Source organism: Motacilla alba, chromosome 3 (genome assembly GCF_015832195.1).
Source record: "Motacilla alba alba isolate MOTALB_02 chromosome 3, Motacilla_alba_V1.0_pri, whole genome shotgun sequence".
NCBI classification, from domain to species: domain Eukaryota; kingdom Metazoa; phylum Chordata; class Aves; order Passeriformes; family Motacillidae; genus Motacilla; species Motacilla alba.
Genome location: NC_052018.1, coordinates 32070307 through 32091142, shown reverse-complemented (window position 1 = coordinate 32091142; position 20836 = coordinate 32070307).

The window sequence follows — 20836 nt, the reverse complement described above, 5'->3', positions numbered from 1 at the left end:
AAAGTTTTAGTTTTCAGCATAGCTTATTGTTATCTGTGATTTCTTGTAGTTAATGTAGTTTACTGCCACACAATTTCAAGAAATATCATGGCTTTGAGTTAAACAAAATTTCTAGTAATCAGTGGAGCCTTTGTACCACCTAGAGTCTTCAGTTACCCAGTCACTTGTCACCTGGACCCTCTGCAGATATGGTCAGATTTTTAATAACCCACAAGAGATATGATAAAAAACCTCCCTTTTTTTTTCTTTTTTTTTTTTTTTTTTTTTGCAACAGGAGCCATTAATAATGCTGACATGTGAAAAAAACCCAGCTTGTTGTAAAGGTACCTCTCTTTTAAAGACAGGAAAATACCTAATAGCAAAAATGCTCTGTGACATTATCCAAAGATATCTGCTAATGTAGGCGAAGTGACATACTTATCTAGATCCACTACCATTGTTACATTGATAAAAATGACCATCCCAATGCTCAGAACAATTAGAAACAAAGAAAGCTATGATTTCTTCTGCAAACTAAATTAAAGCTACTAATTTTTCTTCCATTTCTGACAACAGCTTTCTACACATGGTGATTGTGGTAATCACAGTAATCAGGTTAAAAAAAGGTATCGCACATCCTTATTTTAGGCAATATTCTGAAGACTTGTTTAGCCTGGAAGTGTGGCTGCTGTACACTCTTGGTAATTGCCATATCTGGAATTTCTGGATAAGATTCATTATATTTTTACACACCTTTACTGAGCTGAAGCACAGTAAGGGTTTACAGAGTTGGAAAGAGGAACAAAGAATGTAATTTTTTTGTTATTTAATTGGTGAATTACATAAAAGTGGGAGGTTGACAGTTCTAGATACATTCTGAGTCAGTTCACAATGATGTACGTAATACCTCCAACAAATGCTGCTCATGGCCACATCAGTAAATCCTAAGAAAAGAATATTTTTAATCCTCTGTATATTCATATATACATCATATTTAAGTACGCCAATACAATCATGCATTGGCAACTCATGCATCTGTTATTTGCTAAAAGTAGGCAACTATATTTACAGTATCAAAAGGCGTTGCAAACACAGTTAAATATATTGATTACAGACATGCAGACGTCCTGCAACTTCAGAATGCCATTCTGCCAAGGAAAGAAATAGATCACCATCTGCTATTTTATTTTCTGAACTTGATTTGCAATGATATTTTTATTATTGCATTATTAATGAAATTCCTATCCAACACATGATTTTTAGAAGGTGAAGGCTGCTATAAATTCTGAGAAATTGGAGATTTCATGAGGTAAACACTACCACTTCTTTCAATAAATAAAAATTATAGACAGAAGGTTTTCAAGGCATTTTGATGTGTATTCTGGTCTCATTTATATTAGCATTTTTTAATAAAAGTATAATTCAATCATAGGAGATAATTTATTTTAAAATGCTTGTAATTCAGGAGGGTTTATCTAGAAAGATAAAATCTCTATGACACCCAGAATATCAAAGAGGATTACATAAATCTGATTGTATTGAAATAATAATTACTGTTCTATTGCTGTAGAATAATGTTTAAGGAGGTATTGAATTGTAGTCATCTGCCTTAGAAGCCCCAGAAAACACATTGCATCAATACCAAAATCATTATCTAGGTTGAGAACTTTTCCTACTTTTTATTTGAACACCATAAAATGTCAAATAAAATAAAATTATATTGATGTTTAATTAACTTTAGAAGCCTAAGTATTAGGAAAAGAAAAACAACTCAAATTATGCAAGAGGTAGAAGCAATTGGATTACAATATAAGATATGTGTATATATCTTTATAAAAACATTCAAGACAATGTTTTCACTCCCATTTTAATATTTATTGGTTATTACCTATATATATTCATTCCAGTAAAATTTTCTCTATTTTTGCTGTATTTATTGTTGCTCTTGTCCATCATTCTTCAGAACTGCCCTTGCATTATTGGTCTGAGGCTCTGCACACAGAGCTGAACAATGGCAAGGACAATGGTTTGTCTGGCATGGAGGTGTCACTGGGGTTAAGGCCTTTGTCAAAACTGTTTCCACAAAGAAAAAAAGATGGGACATTGCCATAGGACACTCCCTTCTGAGGGGACAGAAGACCCCATAAGCAAACTGGACCTATCTCCTGGGAAAGTCTGCTGCCTCCCTGAGATGCATAGATGGGAAAGACATAATGGGAAACCTTCCTGCCCTGGCACAGCCCTCAGATTACTGTTGAGTGTTAGGTTTTTCAGGTTGGCAGTGATGAACAAGATGTCTGAGGGCAATCACAAGATACTTCACTGGCTTGAGACAAACATTTAAGGGATCAGAAGCAGAAGTAGTGTTCTCCTCTGTCCTTCCAGTTATAAGGAATGACAAGGGAAGAAACAAGAAGAGCCAAGAGATCAATACGTGGCTGTGCCTGGTAGAGTTTTGGGGTTTTTAATCATGGGCTGTTTTACAGGACATCAGGGCTGCTGGCAACAGGCAGGGTGCACCCTTCTCAAAGAGGGGGAGAGGATCTTTGCAAAGGAGTCAGCTCATTGAAAGAGCTTTAAATTAGATTTGAAGGGGGAAAGGGATTAGTCCAGGCTCACTAAGTGTGAGCTAGGGCATGACAGCAAAGCCATTTGGTCTGCCATGTCAGTGGTTTCAGGGGATGAAGATCCCTGTGGCAACAAAGACACAAGGCTTATTGATGCATTAGAAATCATGGAAGAGTCTGAGAATTGTCATGTAGGAATTAGAGCTTCTTCCCCCAAAAAGATGCTGGCATCAATACTGCAACTGCAGAGCATTTACACCAATGCACATGTGGACAAGAGACAGAAAGAGCTGGTAGCCTACGTGGTCATTCTTAACTGACATAACCAGTAGACCTCCTCCAAGATGATCTTGTACCACCCCCTCAAGCTGAAGAAGGAATTTCTCTTTTCCAAGAAATGCAAGTACTTAATATTAGATAATCAAGAGTCAGCACCATCTCTACTCTCCCTACTGTTTGAAAACCTATAGCAAGATTTTCAGATACTCTGGGACTTAGTCCTTAAGTTATTGTGAGGGACTGAGGAAGGGAGTGACTGAAAGTGCTGTTTGGATGTGAAAATGCTCAGACCAGGAAAGACAGACACATACTATCATGTACAAGCTCTAAGTACATGAGAAACTTTACAATTAAAATGTAAGCACCAGGGGTGCAAGTTCTGAGTTAGGAAGTAAATCCGCTTATTCTCCCCTTTGCATCCCCAGGGGTAAGGTGTGACAGCTGTGACAGTGTATCCCCTATCTATAAGAAGATTAAGGAAAAAAAGCTCTTCACTGCAGTGAAATTGTAGTCCTGGCAGTGCTGCAGTGATACTGCCCTATACCTCTCTGCATGCAGCCATACCTTGGCAGCATTACAGTCAGCACAGTTCAGTCTCAGTAGCTACACAGGACACAAGTATTTATAATGAAACTTTTATGAGGTCTCTTTATGTTTTTCCCTTAGAGCACCCTTCTTCCCGGCACAACAACAACAGAATATGAGCACAAACATGTAATTACAGTAATGACTGCTAGCAGTAAAAAAATGTTGCTGTCAGTTAGCTGCTCAGAAACTAAAGCTATTAACTATCCCTTGTTAGAGCTTATTCTGTCAAAGAAGAAGAGATCTCAGTCATAGTGATAGAAGCAGATGGTCAGGATTATATACCTGAAGGGGGAAGGGGAAGTGATCCATCTGTAAACTAACGATAGAAGGTGAAAGGGAAAAGATTTAGTTGTATGCACAAAGAATTCTGTGACAGGAGTGTAATTCAAGTTGATCCCTATAGGGGATTTCTGACACAAATGGAGAGAGGAGTCACATGGATGGTGTCACTTTGCAGTATTTACCACTGGGTTAATTTACATAACTCCATGCTGTGTTCTGTTAGTAGTGATACAGTCTTCTTCAGTATATGTACTGTAATCATTCTTTGCTTCAGTGTTATTGGTGTAGTAAATACCAAGTGAAATAAGTGCATCGGCTTAATTATATTGGTATTTTGGAAGGTTAAATTGAACCTAAGAAAATGTATCACTATCCAAATCAGAAGACAAAGTCATCCACTACATTTGCTCCAGTTTCAAGCACTGCAGCATTGCAGAAGACAGTAAGTCAGCAGCAGTAATCAAGAAATATTTTCCAATCAATTACTCCCGTAAACATGGTGTAACAATTAGCAACTGAATATATGATGCTTCTGTGAACCAGTTACTATAAAAAATTTACAGACATTAATATGAAGTAGAATGGTCTTAGCTGAGAGCCTAGAGCCTGAGGCTGAATTAGGACTAAGGTAAGTGTCCTTAAAGACTTCCTCAGGAGACAGTTTAGATTTAGTTGCAGTGCAATCAGGAACATAAAAATCACTTAAATCCACCACCACTTGATAATCGATGTGGAGCATGAAAAGCCTGAATCAATTTAAACAGCACCATAAAACTCTGGCTAGTACCAAACTTTACCCACAGATGAGACAGAGACCTGGGCCCCACAGGGTGATCCTTTCCACCTTTTAAATTGATGACATGATACCTAGCCATTTTGGGGCCAAATTAAATTATGTTCCATTGCAAACAATTCTTATGCATAATTGAAAGGTTAGGAGGCTGAGGACCATTCTTAATATGCCAGTTTTTGATAATAGTGCCTTTCTTTTTCTTTTATTCATGTAATAACACAAAAAAAACTTATATTCAAAATGAGCATGTGCCAAGTATTCAAATAAAATATTTCAACAATATTTTTTTAAATTAAAATGTTTCTTTTGTTGCAATGTTTCTTTTTTTTTTATTGAAATACCATTAAGCAAGTTCATTTATTAAAGGTACAATAAGATTCTACTGTGTGCTTAAATTGTAATAACTAGAATGGTAAAGCAAGGAATATGTGTGTGTTCATACATATATGTTTGACACTTTCATTCATTGTTATAGTATGCAGTATGTATTGTATAATAATATGTATACATGTCATATATATAAAAATCATATCTATAAGATAAATATTATATCAAAATAGAAAATTAAGTATATAAATGATATATATACAAAATTTAAATAATATAATAATTTTAAATATTTACCTGCATTTTAGTCTTAAATTTTGAATAGTTTACATCTGGTGTTTTGCTGGTAGCATTACCATTCAATTTAAACAATTCTGATATTTTCCTGGTGTTTATGCTACACTGTATTCACAAAGAGCAATCATATCCACTTTCAGACAATTTATGTAAAGTGAAACATGAAAAACTGTTTTAATCTCCACCTGCTAGATAGGGTCTTTGTTCCTTCCTATCTTAGTAACCATTGTCTTTGTCCAGAGTTTGATTTGTTTATAACATTGTAGATGAGATCTAACAAGCCTGAGTAAAATGACACTATTATTGTCCAGAAATTAATTGTTTTAGGATCTCTTTGGCTTTTCTTTTGTCCTCTTAGTCAACCAAATACATCCTGAACCAAATAAGATTACTGGATTTTTCATCAGTTCAAACTGATGAGGTCTTCTAATTTTAAAGAAACATGTATTAGCCATAACCATACAAATATTTTTTCTTCTATTCCTCCAATTATTATACCTATGATGATTCAGTTTCCCCACTATATAAACAGTGGTCCAAGTTTGTGGACCATTATCAGTTATCAGCATATTCCTAATATTTGCACCAGTATGTTAAGGAAAACTTTGGATAAAATCTGTAGCAAAATGAATCCTTGACAAACACCAAGCACCAAACTCTGCTCTATTCAATAAGACCTGATTTTGCTGTTGTCATTTCCAATACAGAAAAATTTCTGAATACCTATCTTTATGAAGTTGAGACAATTTTTTTCTGTATAGTGCCCTATGAAACTTATCACTGAACTACCAAGATATTAGACCTATTTCTTTGCCTAGGAAATGGCTTTTGAAAGGAATTTTGAAAAAGTGCATGAGGAAGACAGAATTTTATTAACAGGTCAATAAGCCAGAAATGAGAAACAACTTCCTACATAAAATTTCTAGAACAGCTGTTTCTGACCAATGGCAGCACTGTAGGGACATAGGGGCTGACAGGCCTTTATACAGTCCTGCACCACCAAAAATCATCTCTATTTATCAGAAGATATGTGATGGCATACTGCCTGGGTCTAGTAGAAAGGAAGAAAGGAAAAACATATCTGAGTCAGCCACAGTCTCTTATTCAAATGGATCTTTCAGTTTCTGTGCAAATTGTAATAATAATTAATGGATTCAGGCTTGAGAAGGGAAATCCTTCCTCTATATAATCAATGTCAGCTTCATTACAAACAGGTTAAGTCATAAAAAACACCTGTTTGAAAGCTGTCCAGGTTGATCTCAAAAGCTTTTCTAGTCATCCAGAAAAATTATAACACACTGAATGCTGACACTGTTTGTCATTTCAAAATATTTGGCAGTGTTAAGAAATGTGTAAAATCTCTTCTTACACATTGCACCTAGCTATAAGTAATTTTATCTCCTAATGGGCATTGGCCTTTCTCCTTTGCCCCATAATGTTTGAACAATGCCTTTAGATACTCCTTTAGTTGTCTATCCTTGATTTCCATTTTTATGTTCTTTTTTTGCATTGTATTCCTCCTCTGGTACTATCTTTTTATATTGATGCATGATAATTATTTTCTTTGGTTATATACTAAGCATGAATCGAACTAACAAGAAGAATGTCAAACTTAATAGGCAATAAAAATGTCATATTTGACCAGCACTCATTTTAATCAGACTAGCATTCATTTTATTATTTCCAGCACCTCTTTAAGCATCAGATGAAATCAAAATTCTCTAGTGATAAAAGTCTGCCTCAGTCACTGTTAAATGGGAGACAAGTGGTTAGAATAAGAATGAGTCAGTACCTCTGAAGAAGTTTGATTGATGGATCTTTGAAACCACAACAAAGAATACACAAATTCAGTTGAATCTGTCTACAAGATTGCACTTTAAAAGAGACTGAAACACTAGCAATTAGGAATATTCACATACAAACATGCCTGCACAATCATTTCCCAACATGCAGACAGATATAGTGCCAGATTCTAATTCTGAATAAACTTATAAGCTGAATCATGGGATTCAAGATTGTAGTTGTCCTAGGATTCAAGAGTGCTCTTTCTGAGTCAAAATCTTTCACGTATTTATTTGTTGAGTTGCTTTCAAATAACAAGGTAAGAGAGTGTATCAACACTCTTCAAGTCACATGTCATTTCGGTAATTTTCACTAGATCATTCTCCTTCCAAGCAGGAAAAAAAAAACGTGTTTCCTGGAAAAAAATGTATTTGCTTTTAGGTGAAAAGGGGTTGAGCTTCCAAGAAGGATAGAGTTGGATATCTGACCTAGAATGGTCTGAAGAGAGCATTCACTAACACAATATTTACACAAGAATCACCACTGCAATACACTGCTTATTAATGTGACAGTTCCAACACTGCAAGTAGTAGATCTTTTGGGGAAAATAGCCTTTGGCAAATAGCAATACAAATCAGATTGGTGGGGGGGTAATTTATGAAAATCACTAGTGTATCTGTCTTATATTTCAGAGATACTGAGCATGTTTCAAGATAGTGCTGGAGATACCATTGCCTCTCATAGAAAAAAGTACTGTAACTAACTTAAATAGATATCACTACACCTGTCATAAAGATGTAGGAAATTTAATTTTAGCTTGTTTCAACTATTCTTTTGCTTTAATTGAGTATTGATTTAATTGAATTCCCTCCCACAAACACAATCCAAATCCTCTTTTACTCAGTATGTTTAATAAGGCATACTGTTTCCTTGGTTTTCCTTAGATGTTAGTGGCACTTCAGCGGTTTACTTGTGCCAGACCTCTAGATACAGGAAAAAAAAGTTATGTGCCATGATAGTCACATAACTTCCAATTCATGTGAATTTTTTGTGTTGTGTCCAATAAGCACCTTGGAAGTGATCCTGAATTGTCCACTGGGCAGAATAGGAAGCCAGCTTGAGTGGTCAGATAAAGACCAGCCTTCTCCAGAACACTTTTTTATAAAGGCATTGATTTTGCTGCTTGGTAGGACGGGCTGTATGCAAGCAGAGAAGCACTATTCAGACATGTAACAGTTCTACTTATTCTTTTCCTAGGCTAGCCAGAGCATTCTTGGATCAATTTGTGCGAAGAAAATTATGTTTCTTTTCTCAATACAGCTATTGTTAGGGCGTCAGCTTCACACACCAGTAGTTTCCTGAATGAAGCAACAATTTTTTAATTTAAAGAGTCTCATCTCCTGCAAGGTGTGACATTTAGCTTTTGTTTTTAAACATTATTTTTAATGTATTTTTAAATGTAAAATTCAGTTTTATTTTAGTTGCAAAAGAATGCAAGCTTGTATGGGAAGCAACCAGAAAAACTCAAGATATTAGTTAGAAGATCTCATATAGTACTGAAAATCTCCCACAGTCCTTGCCAGCATCAATGGCTGTCACGCTGAGCTATTATGTGTACTTACTTATGACTTTGAACATAGATCGAGATTCACATAAACCTTATATGTAAGAGTTGCAGAACGATGACTGAACAATATGTCCTGGCATGTTTTCAGCCTGGATCTTTTGTGTGGCTCAGCAGGCCTTGCGAACAGAAAGGAAAGGATGTGAGTGAAAATGGATAACTCATCAGAACTGGAGAGTGAGCCTGTCAGCTTTCAGTCAGGGATATATTGACACTGTTTACTGAATTGTACTCAAGTAGTGGCTTCCTTTTAGAAACCTTTAGAAAGCACAAATTTCATTGATATTGGACAGAACTGGACTTCTTCACAGTAGTAAGAAAAGGGCAAAACAACAACATGAATTGATTTCAGCTCATGCTGGCACAATATATTGCACACTTAAGAAAATTAGTCCTGACATTAGACAAATGGCACCACACCAACATGGTTAGAAAATGATGTTCACAGTATGGTATTTGATTTTTGCCCACTGTTTTTAGTGCTGATTGTCTTCACTTCTTTGTCATTGTTCCAAGCCTTAGCAAAGTTACCTCATTTCTACAGTGAGAAAATGAAACTGCTTGAATAGTACAATATATGTCAAGTTTAAGGAAGGTGACAAAAACTCCTGGTGTCATTGAAGGGACACTGACAAGTCATCTTACTATTCTGTTAGTTACCAGCATAAATCCAGTCATCACTCTCCCCCCCGACTCTTCCATATTAAATAAAGGTGACCCTTTTTTTACCTTTGTTGCTGCACATCAAATGACAGACGATCAGAATGCAATCAGAAGCCCTTACTGCCCCAAAAATCAACCATTCAATGCTTAATGAAATGCTGTCATCTTTATCTATCACATTTATTAATATATATCACATTTATATATCACAAATGTGATATCTATATCACATTTATTAAACAATCACTTTGATCTTAGGCACTACCAGGTGTGAGCCCTTCGAATCTGTAAGCAAGGCAGTATTGGAAAATAAAAAAGGGGATAAACATAATAGTCTAGGGCTTGCCTATCTTCTGTCACAGCTTCTGCTGCTGAGGAGGAAGTCAAACATGCTTTATAGTTCAAATCACTTATCATATTGTTCTTTCTGGGCCACATCACTTTTGTCCCTCAAAACTTTCAAATGGTAAAAAAACTCTCTTAGCTTCTGTCAGTCTTCCTTCTTTAATGAAATGCACTCTGCTTTTGACAATGTTAAACTAGATAGAATCCAACTTTGGCCTTATAAGGTTCCTATGTCCTAGATTGCTCTTCATTCCAGAATCAATGTCATAAGGTGAAGTCAAATCACATATTTTACTTTCAGATTTTGTTGAGTTTTTTCCCTTCCACTACCCTTAGCTGTTGATTTCCTCCACTCACCACCTCACACAGAGGAATTTCTTGCAGCTCTCTAGTGGGGTGGAAATACGGTGGAAATTGCTCTGGTTTTGCCTTTAGCATAAGTCCTTTATCAGTCTTTCCACAATGCTGCTGCTCTGCTGCGGAAGTACTAAAGCCTAGGGCCCCTCTCCCTCTAGTGGAACACACATCACAGTCATAGCAGAATGTGATTAATATGACCACCAAGATATTTTCCTTTTAGTAAACATCAAATCTTTTACATTTGACTGCTCCATGTTTGCATCACTCCTAGAGAGGTTTTACCAAACCAGTTGGTAACAGGATCCACGTCTTTTCTTTTATGATCCAGTTTTCTCAGATTATCTGAGGGACTGGCAAGGAGGTTTACTTGAATGTCTACTTTAGGAAGACTCCTTTTTTAGAGGCTTCCTTTCCAAGTCAATCACCAGCAAACTGGATTCTCTCTTTTCTTGAAGAGCTGGCATGATTTCCATATGTAGGGCTGCATGAATCCTAACTAAGTTTGCTGCCTTTAGGGGATATGCACTTTCATAGGGAATTCAAAGGGGTTTCCACTAACACTGCTATTTTCATAGGTCAATACAAGCCTGTGCAATTGATTTTCTTGGTTTTTCTCCCCTGTCATAGTGCTGCTGCATTTTTAGGCAGCTTGTGAGTCATGGGAACAATTCACAGCAGATACCCTTTAGTTGTAAAGAATACATGGCCTGAAGGAAGTGCAGGAAGAGAAAAGCCTCAGGACCAGGAAAGTGCATAGTAGATTTATTTGAAATTCTGTTATTATCAAATCTGTAACATAACAGAGTGTCTATTAAAAATACAATCACAGAGCAATCTTAAGGCTTCAGCTGAATCATTTCCCAGTTGCACTTAAGCAGTGACTATGCAGGCACGATCAATTAGACTAATTTTAAAAAGTTATGAGAATTAATCAAAGTTCTTCTAAAGCTTGTTAGTTATAGGAAACATACACAGAGGATAAGGATGGAGACTGGGAACTGTGTTCATTGATAAAGCTAGAATAGAAAAATATACTTACTTGTAAGTGAATTTAATCAAAATAAAGAGTGAAGGAGAAAAATCAAATCCCCACTATGTCCATAACTAGGAACTTGTGAAGATGTAGTGATATCAGTGCAGTATTTTAGACAATCCCTAGATCCCTTTACAAGTAACAGAGGCTGAGAACATGCTACAGATAAATCATATTTATTAGTGTAGAAAACTTTCCAGTTTCTCAGTGTCAAGGTATATTCATCACACATGTCTATTTTAGTTTACAATTTTGCTCTTCTATTATTTACACACTTCTGCCCCCTTTTCCCATTGTCTGTTTCATCAAACCTAATTTATATTCTAAAATTCTTGGAAAAATATAATTTATTATTTGTATTAGTGTAAAAACCCATGCCAGCATATGAGATTGTTAACGTCTCATTCTCTTCAAAAATTTCCATGTCATATGGTACAAAAACAAATTAAAGTAAGACCAAGATTACAATCAGCCCCCCCTGAAGAAAAGCAGCAATTTACTTATGAACTTCTAAGGCTTCTGGGCCACAGAAATTGTTAGATAGGAAAAAAGCAGAGCTGCTAAGGAATTAATGTTCTCTTTTCCTGTTCACACAATCTTACTCAGTCTGCAGTTTGTAATGAGGCTTCTCCAAAATAAATATTTTGGAAAGGTTTGTACCTTGAATGTCTTTGTTCATGTCTTCTTAGCTTTCTCTGTACGTTGTGTTTGTTATATTTCAGATGCTGGTAACATTTCTAACCACATGTATGTGTACACAGCAATGTATAAATTCATTCAGTTTTTTCTTGATGAGTATCTTCTCTACTTATTTTTTTATTAGCTGTTCCCTCTTCTTCAGGGGTTAGTAATATTCCGTTTATCTACTCTACTGATGTTCTTTCCATCAAAACAGAAGACAAATGTAGTGATAATATAGTATTTACTTAAATTTAAAACTACCGATTTTAAGCTGAGAGTGAAACAATGACCCAAATGAAATCAATAAAACTTGACTCTTGCTGACTTCCTTAGTACCAGCATCTCATCTATAATTTCAAAAAGAAGCATGAGAAGTTAGGTACCATATCTTTAGAAGAGTGACAGAAGGATTTGAAAGCAGACTAAACAAATTTTACTGACCTATTTTTTCCCTTATATAGTATAGATGCAGGTGCAATTCTTAGTCATGGATTTGATGAAGATACTTCTGCTATAGACATATTTACAGATTCAAAATTATGCATGCAAGAAGATCTAGATATGCAGTGATATGCAAGGTCAATACACACATTTATTTTTAAATGAGTATTTACAAACCTGTCAAAACAACTCATTTGTTTACAGTACTTACTGACTTTTGTCATGTTTTACTGATTCTTAATCAAAAAAGTAATCTTTTCCTTTTCCTTTTCCTTTTCTTCTAATTATACAAACTAAAGGAGAGGGAGACCTAAACCAAAATTATTAACGTGTTCCATCTCCTTACTGTCACTAAGTTCTTGAAAGCTTTTTTTGTTCTGATAAACCTTGACAGGTGATCCACAGAATGCTACTAAACAAGCTAGGTCTTGAGGTAAAAGGCAAAAAAAGAAAAAAAGAAAATCAGTAATTGATGACTCGGTGATGACTTAGGAATTGCTAATTAAATTAGAGGATTATATTTCCTTCTTCATTATAACATTCTGATGATGTATCTTTACCTTCTGTACCAGGTTTTATATTTAATACACATGCAAGTGATTTAGAATGTGGCAAGAGGGAATACCAAGGCAGCTGAGTTTGTAATGTGATAGAACAGTTCTGTTAGAATCAGAAAGCAGCATGAAAAACCTTCAGAAGACATGAAAAACTGCAGTGAATCATAATGACAAATGAACATCCATACCAGTAAAAACAAACATTAGAGGTGAAACACTGAAATATTTTAACCACATTTAGGGCTTAAAGTAATGATTGCAGGTCAGGAAGTAGACGTGAATGTCATTGCACTCCAGTTAATTAAGATTTTCACCCAGTGTGCAGCAGTAATTGGAGGCAAATGAAATATTTAACAAGATTACTGAAGAATGGGATAAAAATAATTCCAAAATTGTTCTAATAAAATAATAGCAGTCAGTGTTTCACACTCAGTTGGACTGCCATCACTTAGTCTCATGATTAATGGAGCAGAAGAGAGTTTTCCACGAACACACAATGCAAACTAAAAAGAGTACATGACTGAATATTTAAATGAAAATTTTAAGTCTTTTCACTAATGAGAACAGAAGTTAACATTATAAAATATGCAAAGCTAGTATTTCTACAGAGAAGATCTATCAGAAATTTCTATTTGCTTTGTTTAGAATGCAAGAATATCAGTTAGTCATAGAAATGAAAAGTTGTATAGGAAAGAGAAATTCAATACAAAAACAATTTTCTGTACAATGGACAATCGCACTGTGAAATGCATGGTCAGTCAATAGTACTGAAGACATAAATTTTAGCAAGGATAAAAAAGTATTGGAAAGCCATGTGAGTAACACCAACATCAGGCAAGTGGCAGTGTCTCACTTAGCCCTTGCGAGTGTTTTCTTCTGGTAGGCTGTAAATGGAAATGTACAGGCAATCATAGCCTGTATAGGTTGTTTTCAGGCAATGGCAATAAATTCACATTTGAGGGGCTTGTGCTGGCTACTGGCAGAAAAAAGAAAAATAGCCAACACAAACCCCTATTCTTCTTCTAGTATGAGTTAACTACTTAGTGTGTTACAATGAACAAATCCATCCACAGAACATCTAAATCTGGGACCTTGTGCTGAATTGAAGCAGAGGAATTTGCCCTTGCACTTTCTTCTCTTTCCTGCTATCATCTCATGTCATCCTTCAGATCACTGGTACAAATATATAATCCCAGCCATTTCCATTCACAGTCCTTCCTCAAAGGTACATACTGTATCCCTTGGAAAAAAGGAGAGGTCACTGATCTCAGAAAAAGCACAGTTCTTCTGAAAACTCAGTTTGTGAATTTCACTAGCCTAGCAAGTTAAAGAACAACCTCAAACAGTAACTTACTCTGACTAAAATTTCACTATAAATTCACTTTATTCCATGTTTTAAAATAATGCAAATTTAGGACGAAATATTTTGATTACTGTAAAGGCACAACAACATTAATGCAATTTCCACTCTTCTCCTTTTACCAAGACTTGGGGTGGCCTGGATTTTTCATCTCTTTTTTAATCATCTTTTAGTACAAATCTTCCTATTTCAGTTTCCCCTGTTACTGGAGAAGAGCCAAATACAAACAGAATGTAGGACTGGCCAGCTGTCCACCAGGGCAATTTCCTTTCATGCTTTGCATACATGGGGTAACCCAGAGCAAATTGTTGAGTCAGGAGAATCCCTGTCTCCTGGGCTGTCCTGGGGGTGAGATAAAGTAACAGAAAAGACACTGGTGTGATCATCAGCTCTACTTAGAAACCATCCTGTTTCCACTGAAGTGCCACCAGAGCAGACATATTCCCACATCTGCATTTTTGGGCAGAAAAACACTCCCTCAGAGAGGAGCTGAGTGAAGCCAGAATCTGGACCTAAAACTAGGTCTATGTACAATCCATCATTGTAGCTTTTGAGTTTCAAAAACACTACAAAAAGTGTTATTCTGACAGAATTAAACTTTCAGCTAAGGGGACAAATCAACTGCTGACCAAAATGAATCAGAAAATAGATTAACTTCAGGGCTTAAGCATATGTCATTTCTAAGAAGTGTGCAAATGTGTGCATAAGTATGATTTACCCTGTAAGATACAATTGTTTTTTTTAAATGCATAAAATTATTTTTTCTGATCTATTTTATATTTGCACATGAATATTTATATCCGTTCTTAGGCACCAGATACCGCTGAACTCCCATACATTTGCTACTACTATTAATTGTTCCTTTTCTTTCTCTAAAGGTGCAGATTTTTGGTTTTGTTCCATCAAAAACCATACACAGACCAAAGTTTCAGCCTGAGAGGATCTGAAAGCTAACTCCTTATTACTTGTCACAAAGGATTCATATATATATATAAAAAAGAAATAATCTCTACTATTAGTTTGCCATTTCCTGCTGGATTCATGAGGAAAAAAGGTGAAACAAATTTTTGCTCCTTTTAAACAAAACCTAAATTCAAAATGTGAAATCTTCATGCCCTTACATTTCTCAGCAAACAAGACGCAATAAAAGAACTGATAAAGAAAATCAAACTACGGTGAAAACAAAGTGTTGACAGCTTCTCTAGTTTTAGTTCCATTGTATGTATTGCCTTGGTACTCAGCTGATTAAATAGCAATTTCAAGAAAAATTCAGCTTTCACTTTGATTAGACTTTTTAAGTACCTTTCTCACTATTTTGGCTGTGGTGAAAGGCTTAAGTCAAAAGGTACATAAATAAAATTACTCCTAAAAAGGAGTGCTATTGTAAAAAAAAAGTCTTTAAAGGTAATATTTTTTTTTCTCTTTTACCAGTTGCATGGGATTTGCATGGTTAAAGGAGATAGAGAAAGTCTGAAAAGTTTGAAAAAGTCTGCAGTTCTTACTTCTTACAGTTCTTCTTCTATCTGTACTTCAGGACAAGTACATAGGTCAGAAAGACAAAACAAACTCACTTTTTCATACATTTCATAGAACAAAAATGTAGTAACTGCATTACTTCTACTCTGAGAGGAAAACAAAGCTGAGTTGCAACTGTCCTTTAGCTTTGTCTCTAATGTAATAAAAAGCCTTGGATTATATCTGGGTTGTGCAGACTTAGCCTTCAAATTTCCACGGCTAGGCTATAAAAACAAAAAGCAAAACAAAAGCTTGCATGAATGAACAGGTGTTTTTTTGACCCTGGCTCGATGCCAGGCACCTACCAAAGCCACTATATCACTCTCCTCTACAACTGGACATGGGAGAGAAAATATAACAAAGGGTTCATGAGCCCAGATAGGACCAGGAGAGATCACTCACCAAATACCTCCATGGGCAAAATAGACTGGAACTGAGGATATTAATTGAATTTATTAACAGCAAAATCAGAGCAGGATAAAAAGAAGTAAAATAAATCTTATAATCACCCTCCCCCTACCCCTCTCTCCTTCCCAGGTCTACCTCAATGTCCCCAGCAGTGCAGGGAAATAGGGAATTGAGGTTATGGTCAGTTCATCACGAGTGACAGCCATCCATGACATACCTTTTATGTTATTCTTTCTCCCACAGAATAAACCATTTTGCTTTGACCCGATCACAAATGGCCACAACCTACAGAACTTCTTACAAAGAAAAATCAAAGGGTTTTTCTCAATTAAAAAAATTCCCCCCAGTGCTTAACGGCCTCCCTTTCACATTTTGTACTTCAACATCAGACTAGAATGGTGTCTCTGTTACAAGCCAAACAGTTTCTTTTGTAAATAACACTCATAAGAATTGTAAGTCACCAGAAATCAGTTCCATGACTGTAAATGCCTTTCCTCTAGGGTAATGTCACAGGGATGGGGAAATAGGTATGAGAGGAGGATGGGACAGGCTGTGGATGTAGATCTCTGACAGAGAGTTTCATATTTCTTTCATTTCTTGAAGAGTGGTCTCCAGTTCATATTTCATGGCTCCTGTATCAGACAATCATCTATTCCAGCAATGGAGAAAAGGTGACAATGTCCTTGTCTTTCATTTCAATGGGTCTCCAGCTTCAGGGGAGGCAGGCAGGAGACACTAATGTTGCAGGTCTGCAACTCAGCTGTCAAGCTGCACTCTTGCCATCTATGACCATCTTTCCAAATTTTAGTTACTCCTCTGTGATGTGGAGTTTTCAAATCAGCCATATGGAAGAATTTTTCTCCATAGGTTGTTAGGGACAGCCAACTTCTGGTTCACCTTTATGGTAAGACACAGCCTCTTTTTTCTGACCTGTTAGCTTCTTTAAAAATCTTCTTTGCATACATCCAGAAAAGGCTACACACTGGCTTGGAATGCCATGCTTGCTTTTTAGATGCCTCTGAAACATCAGTGTTTCTGGTGGGACAACACAAGGTAAAAAGAAAAAACCTCTGCAGCAAGCTAAAGGTATTTTGTTAAAATTATATTAAACTACACTGTACCTGCAATCAAGATTTTTTATTTCCTGGAAATTAAAAAGACAGAAAACCCCCAAATGCTTCCTTTGTTGTGACAACCTATTTCCTTGCTCATTGTTCATTACCTCTCTAATATAATCAGGCTCACAAATAAGGGAGGGTGAAATACTGTAAATAGTGTTTTGCCACGCATGACATGGGTGGGAGGAAGCAGATTTTACAAACAAATATCTTGAAGGACAGACTTCATTCCCTGGAACCTGAGTACACAGACGGTGCTGCTGGGAGGAGAAAGAAAACAAGTCACAGACAACACCAAGCAAGCACTACCAAAAATTAATGAAGCACCTGCTCAGACTGATACCAAATCCTTGAAATCCCCACATGGACTCTTGACTTTCAGGCACATCTCTCTGCTTGATTCAGTATAAGCATGGGCATACCTGATTCTATGAAAGCATCATTTACAGACAAACAGCCTTGTTCCCTGTGCAGATGAATGTAAAGACTGGAAAGGAATAAAAGCAGCACGAGTTTTTCAGGCAGCTGGTTCCTGCATTACTTCCTGAGAAATTTATAAATACTCTAGGCTTAGTTAGTATTGTAATTTTTTTTATATTGTACCTTATCTGACAATGTAAAATTCAATTTGTTTCTTGTTAACAGTCAGTGGAACTAATGTCAGGGCTCTGAACTGGTTTTTTTAACATATTTTAAGCTGTTTTGTTTCAGTAATTACTGTTTTCCATTCAGTTACAAGAAATGTAGCTATGTCAACATGTTCTATTAAGTATCCATGCAATCTACGCAAAACAACTGAAAGGTCATCAACTGAGAAAACACAAAGAGTTAACCTTAAATTTATGATTTTTTTGGAAGTAAATAATCCCTTATGCTGTTAATTAATATAGTCAAGTTCAATATGTTTGGGTATCAGTTTCCTTCCAACTTAGTACGAAGATGCATTGAGCCTTAGTTCTAAAGAGCAAGGTGTTCCCTGTGAACATTCTTTTTTTCATAGTTGTAGGGATCTACAGTAATCCTCTATAGTTTTCTGCCCCAAGACCACCTTTTTGTATTTGACATGAAAACACAACTGACACATCTATCTTGTCTGTCCTGCATACTATGTTTACATCCATTGCACCCAGAATTTTACTGGATTTTTACTGGCAGCTGCAAGCATCATAAATGGTAGTCCTATACTAGAAAGACATCTTTGCAAAATAAAGAAGAAAAAATATAGTTTGACTTGTAACAACCCCAAAGCTAGAGGTATGGAAGACAGCAGCTGCTACAGTCAGAAAGAGAAGGCAAATCATCTTACACTGCCGAAATTGGAATGACTCCCCATTATCCTAGAAAGCCTGTGGAAGTACTAGTCTGGTATATGAAGAGCCAGCAATTCCAGAATAAATTAAATAGGCAGAGTCTGACGTACATAAAACAAAACAGTGTCTAAATGTGGCAGACAAGAAGGGGTACATTTGGACTGAGACAGTGATTTTGGAGTGTAGGTTCTTCACAGAAAATCCTACTCTTAGTCTCTTCTTTTACCCCCTTTTGCTCTCCAAAGCAGTATTAAAGGTGCAGAACTTAATAGCCAGCATAAACAGAACAGATGATTGGGGATACAAGAATTAGAAAGTCACCCTAGGACATGAGCCTAAATTCAGCTCACCCATTTTATGCTATCGAGCATCGGGGTGGCTGTTCTCAGCAGGCATCTAGGGCAAGATTTCTTTCAAGATTCAGATCCCTACATTTAAGCATCCACTTTAGGTGTCTGCAGGTGCACTAGGCATATACATTTACCTTGTGTAGGACTTAATTCAGTTGGTGACACCTAAAACCATGTCCAGTCTACTTCCAGACCTTCAACTTTTACTCCAGAGTGTGCAGTTCCCCAAAGGACCAGTGTCTGCCTGCCTTTTCTCCTGGATCACCTAGATGTTTTCTCCTTCCTATCTCCTCAGCTTTCTCTCTACCTGCTCCTCAGGTCCAGTTTTGACAGGGCCCCACTACGTAAGAAGAGCTCAGACTTCTGAAGATATTGCTAAGGTATGAGGAAGAAGTGGGAGAACATCCATAGACCACAGCTCAAGGGAAAATCTGTGATCAGGAAACATATAGAGGCCTTAGCAAAACACCTGGGAGTCAGAAAATGACCAGTCAGAAGCAACAAGGATCAGGGCATTCAGTGAACACCAGAGGCCCACTCTTCCCTTCCTGGCTTATGATTCCTGATCAATGAAAACTCGTTGTCAGCTTAGTGGAGATGAAAAGCATTGTAGTGCCTACCCTAGGAACTCATTAGTCCTGACTATCTATTGCACATATTCAAGAAATAAAGAACTGCTTTATGCCTTTAAACATAGTACCTTGTACTATATTAATTGCATTAAACTCACTTGAACAAGTGAACACACTGAGGGAGCATTGTACAAACCATCCAAAACAGCCCTAGAAGACCCTGTGTTCAGGCTGATGTCCACATGGTAAAACCTCAGCGCAAGCAAAGAAACCTGGGCCGATATTCCACTAGATGTTGGCTGGACCTTCACTGACTAAAAAGGAGCTTAGATGCAGAGCACCTGTGCAGATGCTGAATTTCAGGTACCTGAATCTCACCCAGCTGTGGTGTCAGAGGCAGATTTACAGTGACAGGAAGTGACAGGGCCTCTTTTGGCCTTCCTTTATCAACCCTATTCTCCAGTCTCTAGATGTAGCCCCAGCATCATCCTGGTGCACCTGCAAAAAGGCAAAGGAAAAAGAGACAAATCCTGTGGCTACAGCAAGATGGGCAAAACCATTCTCTTCAGGTCTCTTGCTCCATGTCAGGAGATGGTTTATCCCAGTCACATGGCTTCAGCCTGCTGTTGTCATGACATTCACCATATCTTCACCAGGTCTGGGCTCAATCTCATTCTGAGCTCTGTCCCAAGGTGTTCCTGTTGTTTCATGTGTATCTGTTTCCAGGTATTGTAAAACAAAAAATTATAAAACCACTAAATGCTGATAATTTAAGTCACCTTGAAAGAAATCTATGCAGTATAAATTTAAGTAAGTCTTTATGCAAGGTCTTTGTTATCCAGCCATTGTTAAATTTTTATGCCAGAAAATCTGGCATAATCTTAATTTTCTTAAAGTATGTTTTTATTCCCAGAAGACAATAAAAATAGTGACTTTTAAAAGTGTTTTTTGATATACTATTGTCATTTTCTAAATGAGTAATTTCTGTTATCTGTTATCTCATCTGAACATGCTGGCAATTACCTTGTTATATTACTGCTTTCTATAATTTAATATTCAATTTGATTTTTGGACCAAAGCCACTCTCTATATCTGAGAAATCAATTTTTTATGGTCACTATTACTGATTTTCCTAACCTCTATCTGCAGCCTCTATCTGCAAGTCATTTTTTAATCAACTGAAGCACATACTGAGGGAGAAACTATCACTCAACAATCTTTTTTTTCTTACAGTAACTTGTCTCTAAACTTTTTCTACTTTCTCTGTCAGAAACATTACACTTTCTTCAAAGGTCTAATATCATAATTCTGTTTTTCTCTTCTCTCTCCCCTCCTTCCCACTCATAACTTGTAATTTGATCTGTGACAGCTTAAGGAAAAAAAACACATCTCATTTTAGTAACTTTCTGTCATTCTGTGTTTCGCTAAGTAGTTATGCAGAACTGAGATCCAAATACTCCCAAATTTGGAAAAAATCAGATTCACATTCAAATTGTTCTGCATTATGTTATAGAAAAATCCTTCAAAATCCTCTGTAACACAGAGTGCAAGTCAACACACTTTTAGGAAGAGCTTTATTTTTTCCTAAGCAAAAAAAAGATAGTT